At 44.4% G+C, this 20,289-nt stretch overlaps 2 protein-coding genes across 9 annotated transcripts in view; one reads left to right on the top strand and one right to left on the bottom strand.

Annotated features, from left to right (window-relative positions):
* Window positions 1-2,975, bottom strand: part of POGZ (pogo transposable element derived with ZNF domain) — a 65,762-nt gene extending 62,787 nt beyond the window's left edge. For 6 of the 7 annotated variants that reach the window (XM_044991984.1, XM_044991987.1, XM_044991988.1 and 3 more), the window contains exon 1: window positions 2,716-2,974. The gene's annotated coding sequence lies outside the window, so the exon portion shown is untranslated. Of the gene's footprint in view, window positions 1-2,715 lie in introns of all 7 variants that reach the window. The other variant, XM_044991986.1, reaches the window with a different exon arrangement.
* Window positions 2,976-3,347: 372 nt separating this feature from the next.
* The window catches only part of SELENBP1 (selenium binding protein 1), a 57,324-nt gene continuing 40,382 nt past the window's right edge, over window positions 3,348-20,289 (top strand). For both annotated transcript variants that reach the window (XM_044991996.1, XM_044991993.1), the window contains exon 1: window positions 3,348-3,514. The gene's annotated coding sequence lies outside the window, so the exon portion shown is untranslated. The remainder of the gene's footprint in view (window positions 3,515-20,289) is intronic.

Genomic DNA, 20,289 nt, shown 5'->3' with positions numbered 1-20,289 from the left:
ATCCCACCTCCCTTCTTGCCTCCACACACTCCCCTCACCTAAACTGTCATCTTGTTTCTTGACTTCTGTATGTTGTCCCCCTATTTTGATTGTAAGCATTCAGGGGCAGGGAACATGTTTTATCTTTACAAGAACTATGATAATTGATGGCACTGGAATGTTTCTTAACAACATATAATAAAGTAATAATACCATGATTAGGGCAGGATATATTCCTCTGCTATTGAGGCAAATCCTGCAAGATCTTTACTCTGACAAAACACCTATTGACTTCAACGAGTATTTTGTCAAAACAGCATATTGGATATAAAACTGAAAGCAGACTGGATATTAGTCGAAAAGCAAAGAATCTATAATGGGTTTCATATGATGTTTTAATTGTTGTTGATATGACTATTTTGACTCTTTTTATAGCACCTCAGGTGAAGTTCGTGGGGGGGGGGGGGAATTGTTTGATATGTCAGAGTCTAACAATTACCTCCTCTAGGGTAAGGCAAATTTATTTTTCATTGGCTGATGTGGTTCATTTTAGTTCACTGGCTACCAGGATTACTTTAAAGGGCATATTAAAATGTGTACAAATGTTATCACTTTGGTTTGTTACATGTTTTATTAAAGGCTTTCAAGTGTGGGGTAGCTATTAATTAAAATGTATTATTATTGTACATTAAATTATCATCTGTTCTTACATTTTGAACTGCAAAAGAAAAAAATATATTTAACTTGCTTTCTGATATACTTGTGCATCTAGACTAGCCTTATAATTTTGGGGTCTCATATAAGAGATCCAGGCTATGGGAGAGACTTGCTGGGAGCCTGGGCATGCCCATGAACAGCAGGTCTGTTCAGTCTAGGTTCTTATAACATCTTGGGCACTGATCTTGCAAATGTGCAGGAGGACCCACAAAGAACCCCACTGACTTCCATAGGGTTCTTTGTGGATTCAGGAGTCTGGACATATGAACCCAGTTGAAAGATAAGGGGAGTAATTAGTGTCTGAGCATTTGTGATGTGATGCTCATAACTACTAAAAATGTATCCATACATACACATGCGGGGGGTGGGGGAGGGAGGGGGAACCAGAACATTTGCAGAACCCCAACCCAGATTGGGGCTCCAAGCAGATAGCGGCCAGAGGCCGTTTGGAATGATGTGGTGGGTGGATGAACCAGGTAGTGTCTTGTTTAATTCACACTGATGTGTAATTTAGAAATGTGCATTGAGATACCTCTGTTAATTTCTGTGACCTCCAAACTGCTGGATAGTGGGTAGTGGGATATGGATCAGGGCCATTAGTCTCAAATGGCTGCACGATGTCCCCCAAAAGGAGCAGCAGCCCTACAAGAATAAGTCACTTGTGCCCTGCTTGATGTGTCTTGGTGACAGCAACTGCTGCCAAGTTCACAAAGCAGAGAGCTTCTTGTTGGTGCATGTGGGATGTTGATGTCTGAACCCATCCCCATATATTCTTCCCGCCACAACCTGGCAAAACGGGGTAAGCAGAGGGCATTTTAAAAGATGCCCTAATGTTAGGTGTCTGGGTTTCTCAGACACCCACTCATATCAGACACTCTGAAGGGGGAAAAGCAGTGGGGAAGCTAAATGGTTCCACCTCACGCTGGGAGGAGCAAAAAGCATGTTATGGGGACCTCCAGGTTCAATGAGGCAGCCAGGCTGAGGGGAGCCACACTCACTCCCTGGAGGGAAGTGGCTTGCAGGCTAAGGAGACCCAACCCCCTCCACTCTGGGGAGCAGCAAGTATGGCCAGAGCAACCCCTCATTGAGGAACTCAGGCCAAGGGGTACCCTCTGAGAGTGAAAGCCAGGCTAAGGGATCCGCCTCCTTTCTCTGAGGAGAGCAGGGGGCTGGATAAGGGGACCCTATCGCTGAGGTGGGTAGGCAAAGGGGGGCTCACTCTGAGGGTCGGGGGAACAGCAGGAAGGCCAACCCCCCCCTCACTCTCAGAAGGGCAACTAGGTGGACTCCCCCAGTTCGTTTTCATTTAAAAGGATGGGGGTGGCACCTTCCCCACAGGAATAAAAACAGACTAGCTTCCATTTGTTGCGGCTGCTTGGGAAGAAAAGGTAGAGAAAATAATCCCTGTGCCCAACATGGCCGCCCACCCAGCAGCAGCAGCCCTAGGAAGGGGGTGGGAGGCACAGAGACAAGGGAATCTGCAATCCTTCTCCCCGCAGGGTCGGGAACCAACGTGAGGGCAGCGTGGGAGGCACTTTAGGACGGCGCATGGGTTGCTCGGTGCAATGTTTAACCCGTTATGTTCGTCTCCAGCCAGCCGGGGCAGGGGGGGGCTGACGCGGAGGGAGCAGCCAGGCCGCATCACTCCCCTCCCCTCAGAGGGAGGAGGGGGTATGCGGATCACTCCGCCTCCCCAGTCAGCGAAGGCGAGAGAGCGAGCAAGGAGATATTCCGCCGCCCAGCGGGAGCAGCTCCTCCCCCCTCCCCTCAGGAACCCCGATCCCTTCCTCCCTCCCCGCTAAGCGCGTCTGGCGGCCGCTTTGTGTACGGCGCGCGCTGCCCACCCCCCACCCGCTCACAGACCCGGGCGGTTCGAACCGGTTCCAACGGTCACCGCCACCCGCATTCTTGTCGTGCGCGCGCGTCGCCAACCTCTCCCCCCTCGTGGCCCCCCCCCGGAGTCTGATTGATTCTGCAGCGTCCGCCCCCCCCACACATAACGGACTCGCGCCAACTCACCTTTCTCTCCGTCTCCCGCCGCCGCCGCCGCCTCCTCAGCCGAGCTTGGCTCGCTCGCACACGCTCTTAAAGTGACACGCACCCCACACAACCTCTTACAGGGCGAAGTGGCCGGGAGGGGAGGGCAGGTTGCATGAGCTCCCCCCAAATATTTTTGCCCCTCCTTCCGAAAAAAAGAAGCTGCGGGTTGATACACACAGAAAGGACCAACAGACACACACACACACACACACACAAAAAGGGGACCGGGCCGGCGGAGGGATACGGTGACGTCATTTCCTCCTCGGAGCCAACGCCGTCCTCTGATTGGCTGACTGAGGTGACATCACTGGCAGCTAGGCGCATCCTAACGTGTCATGGGGAAGTTTGTCTGAGGCACAAATTTTTTGGAGATTCTCTGGGGGGGAGGTTGGTGATAGAAGGGGACTTTTTTTTTTTTAGGTTGATCCCAGTGACACATGTCCAGAAATGACTGGGAAGATAGAGATTTGGGGGGAGGGAACCAAGAAATGGCTAGTGCTGCCTTTGAAGGGCCTTGTGGCGAGTAGGTCTGCCTCAGTTGTGCTGCCTGATGAAGGCCAAATAGTTAATAGTCCAAACTGGTATCCAATGTGTCTTAACTTTTCCTACAGGTGGCAAAGGGAGTTTGAAGGCAGGACTCGAACCCACCACCTGCAGTGGGTATTCCCTTTGGCATGGCTAGTGACATGGCAGCGTCTCAAACCCATCGCCTGCACCAGTTATTGGCTTTGGCATGATTAATGATGCGGCTGAGTCTCAAGCCCACCATCTGCAGCAGGTATTGACTTTGACATGGTTAACGGTATAATCAGGACCTGAACTCACCAGCTGCAGCAAGTATTGATTTTGGCCGCGTTAGTAAAATGGCTAGGTGCCAAATACACCACCTGCAGAGGATATAGGCTTTTGGATGGTTGGCAACATGGCTAAATCTGGAACCGAGCCCAACACCTGCAGTAGTTAATGGCTTTTGGGTGGTTTGCAACATGGCTGGCACTAGAACTCCCCACCTGCAAGATATAATGTTATTTGGTGGTGTAGTAACATGGTTGGGATTCAAACTTGTCACTGGCAGTCTTCCTCCCCCTCCCACCCTTCTTGGTGTAGCCACAGGATTCAAACCCATCACCCAAAACAAGTAACATTTCTTTGATGGCTAGTGATGTGGTTGGGATTAGAATCTGCAGCGTGGAGCGTGTAGGAGTTTTTTTGTGGTTAGCAATGTGTCTGCAACTTCAAGCTACACTTGTAGCAGGTAACTATTTTTGATGATTAGTGACATGTCCAGAATCTGAATCATGTTTAGTCAGTCAGGACCAAAAGTCATTACCAGCAGACATTTTTGGGCCTCCGTTGTAGGAGTTGGAGTTAAAAAAATGTTTCATGTCCTTTCCACAAAACCCATAATTCCATCAGTATTTGGCACTAATTTCTTCCCACACTGGCAGCTTGAGCAGAGAGACCAAGGAATAAATGGACCATGGAAATTTAACATCTCTGCTGTCCTCCAGGGGGATTGTTGCAGGACAGGACTCAGGCACACTGACATGGAGATGAGAGAATGTATAGTAAATCTGTAGCCACTGCCCAAGTGGCTATACAAGCCTTGTTCAGTAGGATGCTTAAGCACATGCCTAACTTTAAGTATGTGATTAATCCCACTATAGTCATTGGGACTACTCAGAGCTTAAAGTTAGGCACTTTCTTAAGAATCTTGCTGGATCGGCACCATAGACTTTTGATTTCCAGCACATAACATCAAGGGCTAAAATTCTCACACACACATTAAATGTTTTAAATCCTTAATAGTAGTCACATTTATAATTAATACATACATTTAATAATAATCAGTAACACATTTTATAGTAACCACATACAAGTACAAAATTAACAATGACAGTATGCTTAACTGATAATACATATAACAGTAATCAAATCATACCTTGTTATTAGGAATACATATTTAACAATAATGTATTATTAATATTACCAATACTGAATAATATATTAAAATAAATTAATCATTATTTTGTGTAATAGTAAATTGGTTCATTTATATATTTGTTAATCACTATTAATAAATAGCTATTTACATCTTTAGTGCACATTAAAAACATTAACTTACGTTTTCTCACTATGCTCCTGTGAAGTTGGTGAATAATAGTCTGCCCAAATGGACCAACTTAATGAGGCATTCACCTGTTGCTAGCATGTTATTTATTATCCTGGAATTTATTAAACATGCATGTTAGTCTTCTTCCGAGGGACCTCTATGAATTATCAATCATTCTTCCCAGCTCACACTATGCATCAGGTTACTCGACCACTTATTGGTGGGAAGTGTTTGCATGTGTATCACTTCTTTGCCATTTAAAGTTCCAAATCTCTGCTGGGCTATTTGCACTGAAGTCAACAATAGTAGTAGTAATGTGTATTTATTTGTTTATTTGCACTGCAATAGTATCTAGGAACCCCAGTCATGGTCCTGCACCCCACTGTGTTAGGTGCTGTACAATGGAAGCATTTCAAGAAAGACCAGCAATTTTTGCTTGCTTTTCCATGAACATTTTCTGGAGCTAGCTGAACAAAGAGTGAAATATTCAGGAGACAAAAATTAAAAACAGTTCATTAAAGTTATTTATATTCATTGCTGGTCTACACTTAGAAGTGGAAATGTTAATAAAAATGTCTTTACAAGGAATTCAGATATTAAAATAATGGAACTAAAAATGGCAATATTTTATAACAATAACAGATCAATAACTATTCTGGTAACCACTTAAAAATCAACATTTACCACACCACAAGATTTGATTTCTGTATTGTATTTACAATATTTTTTAGAATAGAAAACAGAAGGATTAACTTTGACCTCTGTCTTCATCCAATATATACAATTAAGATATCAAGTTCAAGATGAGTCTAATAAGCAGGACAAAAAGAAATAGAGGCTTTAACTGTATTCAATCACCTCAGTACTCTCAAGTTATTATAACTGTGTGGTGGGTACATGTGAAACAAAAGGGAAGACAATGCCACTTTAGGCAATGTATCAAACCTTGGATTTCCTGGTTGCCACTGTGCTGCACACTAGGCCGCTCAGAAATTCACAGTGATAATAGGGTTAGGATTCAGATCCTCATGCTCCAAAAGGCTCAGACAGATGTCTGAGAATAAGGGAGAATTTTTTTTAACTGATGGCTGTGTAGGGTTTATGACCCAAAACTGATCACTCCTGATTCTACCCAGCAAAGAACATTAGCACACAAACACTGGCAAGTTACTTAGGCATAATATAGATTTTTTGATTTAGGACCTATTATTAAATAAAATAAAAAGACCTAGTAGGCTTACTATTAAATGTATCAGTCTCTTAAGAAAAATTAACTATTTATCTGAGAGCTAGTCTTCCTGGAAAAATGGGAGGAGGCGAGGTCCAGGTGTGTCAACTAACCTTGACCTACCTATGTCATTATTCCTAGCATGGATGCATTGTAATGCCTTTTAACACAATTGAGCAGGTTGACATACATACCCCAACCTAACCTTTACACATTTGTCTAGTGTAGACTAGCCCTTAAATTACAGTTTAGCAAAAGTATGAGTGACACAGCAAAGATTAATTGATACATCAAACTAGCTGTTCCAAAGATAGTAAATTGGAGCATTGTGTTTAGCTTCTGCAGTCTGCCAGTTTTCTTGGATGCCTGCCATGTAGGGTTTTTGCCATGAGTCTAAAATTGGAACCACCTGCAGCTTGGCTGGTGTCAAGGCAAGAACTCAAAAGGTTTCAACATGTGGTTTCTTAACCACTGAGAAAGTCACTGTAAGGGTGTACGATAGCTTGGAAATGGAACAACAGAAGGCTTTGCTACGTCAGTTCACAAGCAGTTTTTCACACCATATAGCAGGAGTAGGCAGCCTATGGCGCGTGTGCTGAAGGCGGAACGCGAGCTGATTTTCAGTGGCACTCACACTGCCCGCGGGTCCTGGCCACCAGTCCGGGGGTCTCTGCATTTTAATTTAATTTTAAATGAAGCTTCTTAAACATTTTAAAAGAACAGGAGTACTTGTGGCACCTTAAAGACTAACAAATTTATTTTAGCATTTTAAAACATTTTAAAAACCTTATTTCCTTTACATACAATAGTTTAGTTATATGTTATAGACCTATAGAAAGGGACCGTCTAAAAACGGTAAAATGTATTACTGGCATGCAAAACCTTAAATTAGAGTGAATAAATGAAGACCTGGCACACCACTTCTGAAAGGTTGCTGACCCCTGCCATATAGTCTGGGGCTGACTGGAAGAGTCAGTAAAGAGGTCCACAAAGCAGAAGTTGCCACTTGGGATTATGATTTTGTTGTTGTTTGGATGGAACAAATTTATTGAACACATCAGGATTTAGTGGTTTAGAACTTTAAAGAGGCACTGAGCAATTATACTTCGACTAAAATGTTTTTCCTACTAATAATCTCAGTTCAGCAAGGTACTTAAGTATGCACCTAACTTTAAACATCTGAGTCCCACTGCCAATCAAAAATGCACATTACTATAATTGACAGATTAGAGGCAAATGTTTCCCTCTTATTTTTTCAATTTATTTTATGCATTTGTCAGCACTTTGAATATAGTAAGATTCGCTATTTCCTTTTTATTCTTGAAATGCTGTTCTCTCTCTACTCATGCAGTTGAATTCACACTTGGGATCTAGAATGATTTTATTTGTGGTAAATGAATATATATTTGAGATTTCTTGAGATCTGAAAGTTTCAAACTTCTGCATGTTCTAGTATTGCACTTGATTTAGAAGCTTTAAACATAAGAACGGCCGTACTGGGTCAGACCAAAGGTCCATCTAGCCCAGTATCCTGTCTTTTGACCATGACCAATGCCTGGTGCCCCAGAGAGAATGAACAGAACAGGTAATCATCAAGTAATCCATCCCCTGTAACCCATTCCAGCTTCTGACAAACAGAGGCTAAGGACACCATTGATGGACTTTCCTCCATGAATTTAAGTTTAAAAACTTTGCCTTACTTTCCTCCCAAATAAATATTGAAATAAATGCCTCCATCTTTCTAAAATATGCCTCCCTAATCTCCATGGGAAGCATCTGAGAGAGAGCATTCATCTGTTACGAAGAAATCAACTGCATTACTTTACTCCACAAGATTTGTATTTCCACCTGTCAGAATCTACTTTCATATTTTGCATAATCAGATCCTAATAATACCTAGCTATATTAATTTCTTTAACTTAATTCCTAAATAAATTAAGTTAGTTGTTACTCATTTAAATTTACAAGGTATAAAAATGGCTGAATTGCTTAATTCTTGGTAAGAATAAAATTTTGATTAAGAATTGTTTAGTTTATATCTATTGATTCCCCCCATCCTCTCCCCACCTGACCCCGCACCCACCAAAAACCCAAACCTCCATGATTTTTAAATGTGCAGAAATAATATTCCTTGGATCACTCACTTATTGATTAAGTATTAGTTTCTGTTATTTAGTATGTCTGCATAACAACAGAATTAAGTCAGAATAAAATTTTAAAAATGCAGTCTGCCGCCCATTCTAGCACCAGAGTCGCTTTCTGTATCTGATAATGACTTCTAAAGGGTCCAAAGCAGTGGCAATCAGAGGTAATCCTACCTTGTGTACCTGTGAAGTAAGAAAGGAGATCTTAAACCATATATCTGTAATAGGATGTGAATAAATGTAATCAAACATCTGAACTTTGACACAGTGTTCCTAAGGACACAGTCATTCAACTGTCAAAGGCCTAATGTCTAATGATATCATTGCCAGTTGATTTCAATTATCTTTAGACTCCAGTATGATACAGAAGCCAATAGTTTTCTGAGATTATCTGATGCTTGCTTCTGTGAAATAACCCCCTCCTGACCTCTTTCCCTATAATTGTATTTAAACTATTACCCAAGATTTTAGTAGGTACTTTGTAATCCCTGTTTCACCACAAGCCTATTCTGTAATTAATACATGGTTTTGGTCTTTTTAAAGTTTATAAATGAAGAAGACCACAGCTTCAGTCTTGGTATCTGATAAAGGTATTATTTCATTAAATATACCCACCAGATATTGAGTCCAAAAAGTCCTCCATCTGGTGTACAACATTTCTCTAGTAAGCTATCTTCTCCTGCAAAGTTATACATTTTCAACCTCTTGATATAACTTCATGTAACAAATAGCCAAGAAAATGAGCACATTAAAAATTGGGAATTTAATTTGAAAGCTATCTGGAAATTATATAATCCAATGAAGAGAGTTTGTACTTTATTTTCTACCCAGCAATCAACATTTACTCCAGAATACATTATATTTATTGTCACATGTTTTTTATGAAACTGTTCTGAATTGCAGCTAAGCACTAGATTGTCACTAGCCCTATGTGCTGGTTTGCTCCCTGGTGCTGGCTTTCCCTACTGCTGCTTACAGTACTTGAAGGGAATCAGACTCTGCAGAGCTGCTCTGTTCCCATCTGTTGGGATTTTTTCCCAAGACCTTTTCCAATCGGTTCCCAAGAAATCAGCTCAGATCTGGACTTGTCACTGAGGTGGTTTTTTGTTTTTTTATTGGTATACAGCAACACTACACTAAGGTGATTAAACTCAAATGCAGGAGGGAGGGTGCAGGAGTTTACCACAGCGCCAAAAGCTCATAATAAAAAATCAAATTATATACATACACTAATGCACGCGTATTCCATTTTGCAGTGTATCACACATAATAATTGGTTTAATAATTTTTATAACCAATCCTTGTACAATTCCTGAAATGTCCACAAGCTACAAAATATGCTAGTAAACAAAGCTGTAGCTGCAAGCTTATCACGCATTATTCTTCCTACTATTTCTTTGTCTTTTGACAACATGTTATTTACAAGGCCATTTGTAAATTTGTATTTTGTCCATTGTTAACCTCTTTTTCCTTACTTCCGTTTTCTTTCATTGTTTATGCAAGGCCTACACTGCCTTGCGTAAAAGCGTAGAGAGGGTTCATCCCCAGGATGGCCAGCATAGGTACACCAACATGTTGGGCAGTGAATAGGGTGCCCAGTATATATCTGGTGCAGTTTACTTACTCCCTGGAGCAGCCAGGAAACTGGGAGAGAGATTGTGACTTTCTTCTGGGCTGTTCCAGAATCAGTTCTGCACCTACCTACCCGCCCATTACTCTGGGCAGATGGCTATCTCACAATCTAGGCTGAAAGAAATATAGAGACAGATTGTGATACCCACTAGATAGTACCTGCATCACAAGAGGTCTTGCTGAAATCAATGGGATTTTTTGTGGAGTAAGATGCAACCAATCAATGATCAGTCAGTGTGAATGAGGGTATCACAGTCTGTCCCACAATAATTAGGAATTATGGTTCAGTGGAAATACTGCTTGACCTTTGTGTTTAGATTCCAGTGATTCCCTGTTGATGGCTTAACACCTCTTTGTTAAAGGAGCAACACAGTGCTTATGATTTTATCATGAGTCTTGCAATATTTGATGTTTTCCTTAACATCCCAGCTGCTGGAATCAAAAAAATTTGTTTTTGTTAAGTAACAAAATGATTAGAGAGAAAAGTTTGAAAACATGAAATGAGTGTGCCCTAAAGGCTCAGAAACCAGAAGGCAATTAAAAAGAACCCAAAGTTGGGGTTTGTTTTTGTTTATGTTCCTTAGTAATAATGAGATCTTAAAACAATCTAATGATTTTTGGGGCCTGACTCCTGATTTTTGAGTGTTTGGGGTTGGCAATAGTGGAACAGCAATTTGCAGAGGGAATAAAGCAAGAACTTGAATATGACTTGCAAAGGGGAAAAAAATGGTCTTAGGCCCTTTTTGCGTGTTTTTGATATATGGAAAGATTCCCCCCCCCCTGCTTTTCCTTAATATAGGACATCCAGGTCTTGTCTGCCTTGTTTTTCTTGGAAAACTCCATGGATGGCTAAAGAACGGGCAGGTTTAGAATATCCTGGATACCAAGAAAATTGAACCTAATTAATTGCCAAGGGAAGTGATTTTCTTTTGACTGTTTCTTTGTTTTTATTAACACCTATTTAACCCAAACAGTTGGAAGTCTTTTGTTAAAGACTTCGGACTCTTAAAATTTAAAGATTCAAAAGCCTTCAGTTTGTTCTCAGTCCATATCTCTGTGACTTGCAAGGGAGCACAACAGCAAAATTTGACATTCATGATATTTCAAGAACTTTTCAGGTCTTTTTTATGCATCATAAAGAACCAAATAAGGATGCAAGTTTTATTTTATTTCCTCTTTGGGGCATTTAAAAGGTTTATTTGTTTGGGTTGTTTTTATTACTTAAATGAGGTTTTTCAGTATGAAGTCCTGTGGGACTTTATCTGAGACAGCTGGAGGTATGTATCAGAAGTTACATAATAAAAATATTCTCTTTTAAGCATAAACCAGTCTATGGACAAGTTATATCCTTAGAATTCTCACTGAAATTTTTGGGTCCATTTGCCAAGAAGTTACTTGAGAATTTAAAGTTGTATGGTTTAATAGGGTAAACTATTATTTAAATAAATTCGTGGCCAATAAAGCTGAATATATATTGTGCAGATTAAACCTAAAGAATTATTATTCTTTTAAGAAGACAATAACCATGTGACCTCGCAAATATGGAAACTAGAGAACACCAGGGCCCAGATTCTCAGCTGGTGTAGGTCTCTTCTTATTCTGGAGAAAGCCTTTTTGAACCCCAGAGATATAAATAAAGAGCTTGACTGCTTTTCTAGAAAGCTGCTAACACATGCTGATTAATCTTTTCTTAACTGTTTTTAATTCTGGTATTGGACAACTGACAATATTATGGGTCAAAATGTGAGCTTCTTACTCGGGCAAACTCCCTGAGGAAAGACAGTAAAAAATTAGTAAAAATTATGTTAAGGACCTCAGAATTCATACCCTAATGATCCAAAGGACTTTAGGATTTGGCTCTGAACCAAGATATTTCTCTGGAGGAAGCTGTTGTGGCTATAAAAGTGTTTTGTTTTTTTTAAATCATCAGTTTTGTTTGTCTCATCAACTCCCAGCTGGGATTTCCTCTTGCAGTTTCTGTAAACATCCATTTGTTATAATTTCAGCATTACAAACCGCAAGCATTTAAAAGTCATGAATCAGCCCCTCAAAAATCATGAGATTTAATTTGGGGTCCTTTTATTGGTTCTGTTTTGACTTACACTTTGGCCATGTTTTTAAGTGGAGAGGAGCAGAGCAGGATGAAACTTAAAATTTCTCATGCTGGGTGTCTGCCTTAGGATGAATCTTTTTGGAAAGTTTTAGGTAAAATGGTTCAGGCATTTCCAAGAATGAGTTTAGGGAAAAACATGTTAAAAAATTCTTGCAACAGTTTCACTGAGGGTATGTCTACACTACAAGACTATTTCGAATCAACTTAATTCGAATTTGTGGAATCGACCTTATGAAGTCGAAGTTGTGTATCCACACTAAATACACTAGTTCGACTGTGTGAGTCCACAGTAACGGGGCCAGCGTCGACTTTGGAAGCGGTGCACTGTGGGAAGCTCCCGCACTCCCCGCTGCCCATTGGAATTCTGGGATTTCCCCCCACTGCATGCTGGGGGGAAAAATGTGTCGAGGGTGGTTTTGGGTAACTGTCATCATTGAACCGTCAATCACGCCCTCCCTCCCTCTCTCCCTCCCTCTCTGAAAGCGCCTGCGGGCAATCTGTTCGTGCACTTTTCTGCTCAGTGACAGCGCGGGCGCCACAGCACTTTGAGCACGGATCCCGCTGCAGTTATGGCCGTTGTCAACTCCTCGCACCTTATCGTCCACCTCTTCCACAGTCAGCTGCTGAGAAATAGGGCTACTTTTCAATGGTGCTGCGAGCACTGGTGGACCATGGGGGACGTTTTACCAACATCAACGTCGGGTAGCCAGGCAAAGTTCATGACGTGCGTGTTTTCAGGAACTGTGGTCTGTTTAGACGCCTGCAGGAAGGTAGTTTCTTCCCGGACCACAAAATAAGTCTTGGGGATGTGCAGATGCCTATAATGATCGTCGGGGACCCAGCCTACCCGCTAATGCCCTGGCTCGTGAAGCTCTGTGCAGGCGCCTTGCACAGCGACAAGGAACTCTTCAAGTACCAGCGAGCAGTGAGCAGCGTGACCTGTGACTGTTCAGTTTCTTTACAGAGAAGCTGAACCTGCCCCTGTTTCTTTACCAAGTGACTGTTGACTATCATCTGCAGTTACATACCCCGCCCACCCCGCTTCCCCAACTTCCAACACACGTTTAAAAATAAAATACATGTTCCACTGTAACTTTACAAAAGTTTCTTTATTGATGACTTTGCGTTACAGGGTTGAAACTGGGACACGGACTGTGCTGGGTAGGGTGTGCAGTGATGTAAAGACCGCCTGTAAACTCGAGGAATGACAGGCTCCTGCTCCCAGAGCGGTCTGCAGTGCCGGATTGGATGTTTCAACGGAGCCTGCCATCCCTCTTTTTTGGGACTCTGTGTGCGGGGGCTATGTGGCCTTGTGGCGGGGGAGGACGGATACAGATTCCTCTGCTGCGTGGCTCTGTGGTCCAGGACAGGGACCGTTGCATGAGATCTGTAACCCCCCTCCCCCGCTACAAAGTCACGTACCCTCCCACCCACACAGAACCTGCAAACCACCTCCCGTACCGACCAGGGTGCGTACTGACTGCAGTGTGTGTGTGACCTGCTGCTGATCCTGCCCCCATGTCTGTACCCTGGTAAAGGTGATTGTCCTGTCAAATTACCAACCCCCTTCCCCCCCTTCAAACACAGTCTCCTCTAAAAGAACATGACGGAAACAGTAATTAACAGAAAAGTATTTTTTATTATCAACTAGACAGTTAGGGGATGAAACTGGGATGGGGGCTTGGGTGAGGTGGGAAGGAAAGGACTTCTCAAAATTTAGGGTATGAGAGCTTTTCGGTACTTGAGCACTCTGCTGGGGTGCAGTGACAGTTTACACGGCCTCTGGCGCCCCTCCTTCTGGTTATTTTGGTTGAGGGGAATATGGGACTTTGTGGCGGGGGAGGGCGGTTGCAGATACACTGCAGGGGGGCTCTGTCCTCCTGCCTGAGGTCCTGCAGAACATGCACAAGGCGCAGGAGCATGTCCGTTTGCTCCCTCATTAGTCCAAGCAGCGTTTGAGTCGCCTGCTTGTCTTCCTCACGCCACCTCTCCTCCCGTTCGCTGTGTGAGCGCTGGTACAGAGAGACAGTGGTACAGTGGTCTCCCTCCACTGGCTCTGCTGGTCCGCCTCGTCTCGGGAGCACCCCATAAGTTCAGCGAACATCTCGTCCTGTGTCTTTTTCTTTCGCCGCCTAATCTTTGCCAGCCTCTGTGAGGGGGATGCTGTGGCGGGTCTGGAGACAGTCGAAGCTGTGTGATGGGAAAAAGGGAGTGAATTCCTTGCAAAGATAAAGTTTTGCGAACAATGAACACAGTCTAGTCTGTCTCTGTGAATTCTGGGTTGAGATCCCAGTGCCTGATGGGGCAAAAACCATTTTCGCGGGTGGATCTGGGTAAATGTCGTCAGTCATCCCTTCCTCCGGGAAAGCTACAGCAGACAATCATTTCAAGCCCGTTTTCCCTGGATTGCCCTGGCAGACGCCACAGCGTGGAAACCATGGAGCCTGTTTTGCCTTTTGTGCCTGTCACCGTATGTGTACTAGATGCCGCTGACAGAGGCGGTCCAGCAGCGCTACACAGCAGCATGCTTTTGCTTTTGCATGACAGCAGAGATGGTTACCAGCCATACTGTACCATCTACCATACCATAAATTGGTAATAAGATGGGCATGGTTACCAGTCCTTTTGCACTGCACCATTTGCTGCTGTCATGAGTGCCCCTGGCTGCTCTTAGCCAGGGGCGCAAAAGCCAAAATTGGGAATGACTCCCTGAGTCAATCCCTCCTTTTTGGTATCTAAAAATAGAATCAGTCCTGCCTAGAATATGGGCAAGTGTACTAGAGAACCACTGTATCAGAACCAGAGAGCACAGCCGCTCTGTGTCAGATCCTGCATAGATTATGAGCTGTATGCTATTCACAGGGGGTGCTCCTGCAACAACCCCACCTGTTCATTCCATTCTTCCCCAGCCTTCCTGGGCTACCATAGCATTGTCCCCCCACTTGTGTGATGAAGTAATAAAGAATGCAGGAATAAGACACAGTGACTTGTTAGTGAGAAATGAGTGGAAGGCAGCCTCCAGTTGCTATGATAGTCCAGATAGGACATTAAGGAGTGTGGAGGAGAGGAGCCCAGCATCCTGCTGCTAGTCGAGGGGCAATTGAATCTTTTCTTTACACATGAAGGGTGGGGACTGATGAAGCTCAGCCCCCTGTTGCTATGATGACGATGGTTATCAGCCATACTGTACCATCTACCAGGAAAAATTAGGGCCAGGCACCCTTGATCGACCTAACGGATGCTAGTCTGCATGGTTACCAGCCCTTTTGCACTGCCCCATGTGCCAATAGGCTGATGATGACGATGGGTATCAGTCTTATTGTACCATCAGCCATCCATAGCGTGGGGGGAGCAAGGATGTTGGTGTTGAGTGCTGCACCATCGCGTCTATCTGCAGCATTCAGTAAAGATAGGGTGACATGTAAAAGAGTCAAGAGAGGATTGTTTTCCCTTTCACTTCTGGGGGTGGGTGGGGGGCTGCGTAAATTGCCGAGCTATGCCCTGACCCACCGCGGACACTGTTTTTGACCCTAGAAGCATTTGGAGCTCAGCCAAGAATGCAAATCCTTTTCGGAGACAGCAGGAACTGTGAGATACCTTGCGTCCTCAGTCCCCCCTCCCTCCATGAGCGTCCATTTGATTCTTTGGGTTTCCGTTACGCTCGTCACGCAACAGCATGCTGAGTCTCTGCTATGCCGTCTGTCCGGAGATTTTTTAAAAATACTTTGGACCAGGCGTAACATTACAGTAATTCCCCTAATTAGATGCAGGAGTCTCCGAGCGAGATCACCCTGAGGATGGTCACTGAAGGAGATAGAGAGCGCATGCTGCATGAAAGCCAGCACAAACCAGGGCCCTATGCAGCCGTGCTCGGGGAGGCAATGCTCCCTGAGTACCTCATGAAAGCCTCGCGCGGAAAACTGTGCTACCACGGAGCACCCAATAAGGCAGCTCTCCCCAGGAACCTCCTGCGGAGGCTTTTCGATTACCTCCAGGAGAGCTTCGTGGAGATCTCCCAGGAGGATTTCTGTTCTATCCCCATATATAGAGAGACCTCCTTTTCACATACTTCAGATTCCTGTTATATTAAGAATAAAAGTTTACATGGTTAAAGCACTTACCGACTGCTCCTTCCCCTGATTCAGGATCCGGGTTAATGGCCGGGGATGGTTGGTAGGGGATCTCCGTGACGGTGATGAAGAGATCCTGGCTGTCAGGGAAACCAGCGTTGTAAGCGCTGTCGCCTGCCTCGTCCTCCACAAACCCTTCCTCATCTTCCCCGTCCGCGAACATCGCCGAGGAACTGGCCGTCGACACTGTCCCATCGTCAGAGTCCATGGTCGCTGGTGGGGCAGTGGTGGCAGGCTCCGTAGCATCCGTTTGCCGCTTTGATTTTTTGGTAGCCTTGTCTGGGGTCCTTGATTTTCACGCAGCGCTGCGTTGCATCCCGGCTGTATCCTCTGTCTCTCATGGCTTTGGAGACCTTCTCGTAGGTCTTTGCATTCCGTTTTTTGGAGCGCAGCTCCGAAAGCACAGACTCCTCGCCCCACACACCGATCAGATCCAAGAGTTCCCGGTCAGTCTATGCTGGGTCCCTCTTTCTATTCAGAGATTACATGAACTCCTCTGCTGGAGAGCTCTGCATCGCTGCCGGTGCTGCTGAGCTCGCCCCGATGTCCAACCACGAAATGAGATTCTAACTGTCCAGACAGGAAAAGGAATTCAAATTTTCCCGGGACTTTTCCTGTGTGGCTGGTCAGAGCATCCAAGCTCGGACTGCTGTCCAGAGCATCAACAGAGTGGTGCACTGTGGGATAGCTCCCGGAGCTAGTAAGTTCGATTTGCATCCACACCTACCTAATTCGACATAGCCATGTCGAATTTAGTGCTACTCCCCTCGTCGGGGTGGAGTACCGAATTCGAACTAAAGAGCCCTCTAGGTCGAATTAAATGGCTTTCTGGTGTGGACGGGTGCGCGGTTAATTCGAATTAACGCTGCTAAATTCGAATTAAAGTCCTAGTGTAGACCAGGCCTGAGTAGCTTTAGTGCCTTCATGGTTTCGAACATTGGAGATATGAAATTTGGTAGGGGGTTTCCCTGGTGTCAGCGATGTGCCTTTTGCTGTACCTGTAAAAATTCGCCCAAATATGGGCAAGTTATGAATCTCTGAAAATCACAGTTTGCACATGCTCAGCAGAGACTTGTTAGGGTTTGGCAGCTCAGTCCAAAGAGTCCATAGGCACTGAGCATACGCCATCTCTCACAGCTCCTACACACCACCAGTCTGGGCATTTACCATCCTGATAGCTCGACTGGGCATGCTCCCTCCATGAGCAGCAGGAGCTGAGATTGCTCCTTCTGGCTGCTGGAGCGCCTGTGGCACCAGGCACAGGAACTGAGAGTATGCAGAATATCTCTCGTGCCCTCAATGCTCCTCCATGCAGCAAGCTTGGAGGAGGAGGAAGCTGCCTGATCCAAATGCAGAGGAATTATGGTGGCGAGGAATAAAGGAAGAAGTTGCAAGAGTCAGAGGCTGCGGAGGAGCAGGGAGGGAGAAAGTCAGAAGCTGAGCATTGGAGGGAGAGGATAGGAGCGAAGCAGGAAGGAGTCAAGCTAGGGGCACAAGGGCAGATGGGTCCCCTACAGAACCTGGAATTTAACACAGGAGCCCTCAATCTTTGTTCCTTTGTTGTCAGCAAATAACTGTGAAACCCACTTGCAAAGGGTCTGACTCATCCCATCTCCAAAGACTGGTCCATGTAGAGGATAACAGCCTACTATTGCTACCAGTTACTCCATTAACTGGTACATTAACTCCATTACATCAAGAATTGTAACTTTCAAAAACCAGTAGGAGAGCACTTCAATCTCCCTGGACACTCAATAACAGACTTAAAAGTGGCAATTCTTCAACAAAAAAACTTCAGAAACAGACTTCAGCGAGAAACTCCAGAACTGGAATTAATTTGCAAACCGGACACCATCAAATTAGGCCTGAATAATGACTGGGAGTAGATGGGTCACTACAAAAAGTACTTTTCCCCTCTCTTGATATTCACCGCTTCTTGTCAACTGTTGAGAATAGGCCACATCTACCTTAATTGAATTGGCCTCGTTAGCACTGTCCCCCCACTTGGTAAGAAAACTCCCATGTGCAGTAATAGTTATACTGCTTATTGTATTTTTCACTCCATGCATCTGATGAATTGGGTTTTAGCCCACGAAAGCTTATCCCCAAAAAACTATGTTAAAGGAACATTAAGGTTCCAAAGTCAGGCACTGACAAGTTAGGAAAAGCCAGAATGAAGATTTGCCCATGGAAACTTAATTTCTCTTATATGTATACATTATGAAAACAGTCTTTAATTACACAATCACATACTATTTTTAACACAGAACCCCTGTCTCATTCAATGCAGAGAATGTATGGTATTTTGAGGATGAATCACGGTTGTGTAGTGAATGAGTGTTGTCTGTAGGACCTCTGCCTCATTTGTTGCAGAAGCTGAAAGGTGTGGGGGGGTTGTTTTTGTTTGTTTCTATTGTAACAGGGATGCTGCTTTTTATGACAGCTGGGACTGCAACACGTGCTGCTGGGATGTGATGGGAAAGCCAAGCAGCATACAGCGGCGGTGACAGGCGGTGACTCTTAGGCAGCTCTGGGTCTCCGTTGGGAACAGGAGATCTTGGAATAGGAGACAGACTGTGACCTGTCTGTCTAAGTACTTATCTGGACCCCCTGAAAGGTGTGTTGTGAATGAGAGATCGCAAAAAGAGAAAGGATGGTCTCCTGGTTAAAGAAGTAGAATACCACCTTGAAGAATCAAGGTATGAATACACTGTGATAAAAAACCTGCAGTAGTGAGTATCAGGGTCCCGATCAGCTGGCTCGGATTTGTGGGGCTCGGGCTGTGGGGCTATACCATGAGCACCATGAGTCCGAATCTGGTGACCCAGGCCAATCATGGCTGTGCCACAGGTCTTTTATCACAGTATAGACGTACCCTTGCATAGAGGCCGACTCTGGGGGTGCTCCGGGTCTGGAAAAATTGGTGGGTGCTCTGCACCCACTGGCAGTCAAGCTCCCCACCCCACCTCACCTCCACCCCCTCCCCTGAGTGCGCCATGTCCCCGCTTCTCCTCCCAGCGCTCGCTGCCGCAAAACAGCTGTTTTGTGGTGTAACAAGCTCCGGGAGGGAGGGGGGAGGAGCAGGAACACGGCACACTCGGGAGGAGGCAGGGAAGAGACGGGGCTGGGGTAGGGATTTGGGGAAGGGGTTGGAATAGGGGCAGGGTGGGGGCGGGGACTTTGGAGAAGAGATTGGAATGGAGGCGGGGCACGGATGGAGTCGGGGTGGGGCCAGGGACAGAGGGGGGGGTCGAGCACCCAACCAGCGCCAGCAGAAGTCAGCACCTATGTACCCATGGAGTCTATCCCTGCCTCTGCCACAGGGTTCCTATGTGATGCTGGGCTAGTTACTTAAAACAAAATTTTCACAGCTTGCCACTAATAGGGTGTTCCTCATTTTGTGTCTGCTCAATGTGAGACATCTGGGGCCAGATTTGCACAAGTGCTGAGTGCTTTGATCACTATGCAAAATGCTAAGTGTTCTGAAAAAGTCAGACCATAGGCATCTCAAATTGAGCACCTGAAGTTAGTGGATACTTTTGGCCTTAATCTCTCTGTGCCTCAGTTCCCAAGCTATAAAATGGGGTAATAATGCCACCTCATCTCACAGGGGTGATATGAAGATAAATTTGTTAATGTATTTGAAGCACTCAGATGGAAAAATACATCTTTGAGGAAATTAATAACTATATATTCAGTTCAGGGTGGTGGGTTTTACATAAGATCTGGGGCCGCACATTGAATGTGGATGGTAAAAAGAACTATTAAATAACTGCTCATTCACTGAGTCAGGGGTCCTGTGGAAAATATACCAGTGTGATCTTGTAATTCAAGACTGTATAATAATGTATATACACATTATCCTTATTCTGCATGATATTCTTAATTCTAGCATTTCCTAGTTTTTGAAGTTTAAGCTTAAAAAATCAATCAATCTTTTCATGTCATTTTTCTGGATGTAATTCTGTGTCAGTTCTTAACCCACCCGCATCTCTGAAGGACTGAATTCCTTCCAGTCCTGCACTGAGCCACTTGACTAACATCTGTCACATATAGTTCCTTCTCCTCTCTCTCATCTCCTCTACGGTAAGAGAATTCTGTGTGCAGTATTATGTTTTGTTTTGGTAGGGGGTTTGTTTTTGGTCCTTTATTTTGATACTTATTTCACAATCAGAAGAGGAAAAAATTAACAT

This window comes from Mauremys mutica, chromosome 17 (genome assembly GCF_020497125.1).
Source record: "Mauremys mutica isolate MM-2020 ecotype Southern chromosome 17, ASM2049712v1, whole genome shotgun sequence".
Classification (NCBI taxonomy): Eukaryota; Metazoa; Chordata; order Testudines; family Geoemydidae; genus Mauremys; species Mauremys mutica.
The sequence above is the reverse complement of the archived record's forward strand: the minus strand, read 5'-3'. Positions and strand labels throughout refer to the sequence as shown.